The sequence below is a fragment of the Crocuta crocuta genome, unplaced genomic scaffold, assembly GCF_008692635.1.
Source record: "Crocuta crocuta isolate KB4526 unplaced genomic scaffold, BGI_CrCroc_1.0 scaffold102, whole genome shotgun sequence".
Classification (NCBI taxonomy): domain Eukaryota; kingdom Metazoa; phylum Chordata; class Mammalia; order Carnivora; family Hyaenidae; genus Crocuta; species Crocuta crocuta.
Genome location: NW_027530019.1, coordinates 6,146,397 through 6,146,895, shown reverse-complemented (window position 1 = coordinate 6,146,895; position 499 = coordinate 6,146,397).

The window sequence follows — 499 nt, the reverse complement described above, 5'->3', positions numbered from 1 at the left end:
GCAGAAATTGGGAAATTTATTGGGGAAGAGGAGGACAGGCCAAAAAGAAATGTAAAAAGCTGCCAATCTAGCCAAGGAACTCACACACACCAGCCCCAGCGACTTCTAGAAGTGAGAGCTGGAGAGAGGGAGATAGAAGCAGTTGCAAACCCCAGGCATTCCAAATCTAGAGAAAGTCACAAACACGGCCACTATGAAGGCCAATAAATAAAACCGTGCCTTAGAGAGCACACCGCTTGGACCTGCCCTCAGGGACTGCAGCTGTACGCAAGAATTGTCTGTTCTCCTCCCTCCCCGCACCCCCTTCCAGCCTCTCTGAAGCTTGGGGCTTCTGATCACAGAAGCTTGTCTGGTTCCTTTCACCCTCCCTCTTGCACAGGCCTTGCTGAGATGCGTCCTGAGCAGGGCAGCGAACAGGAAGGAGACTCCTCACATGATCCAGCTTAGTCTCCCTTTCCCCCTTCCCAACCCGGCAGGCTGAAGCGAGAGCACGGCAGAA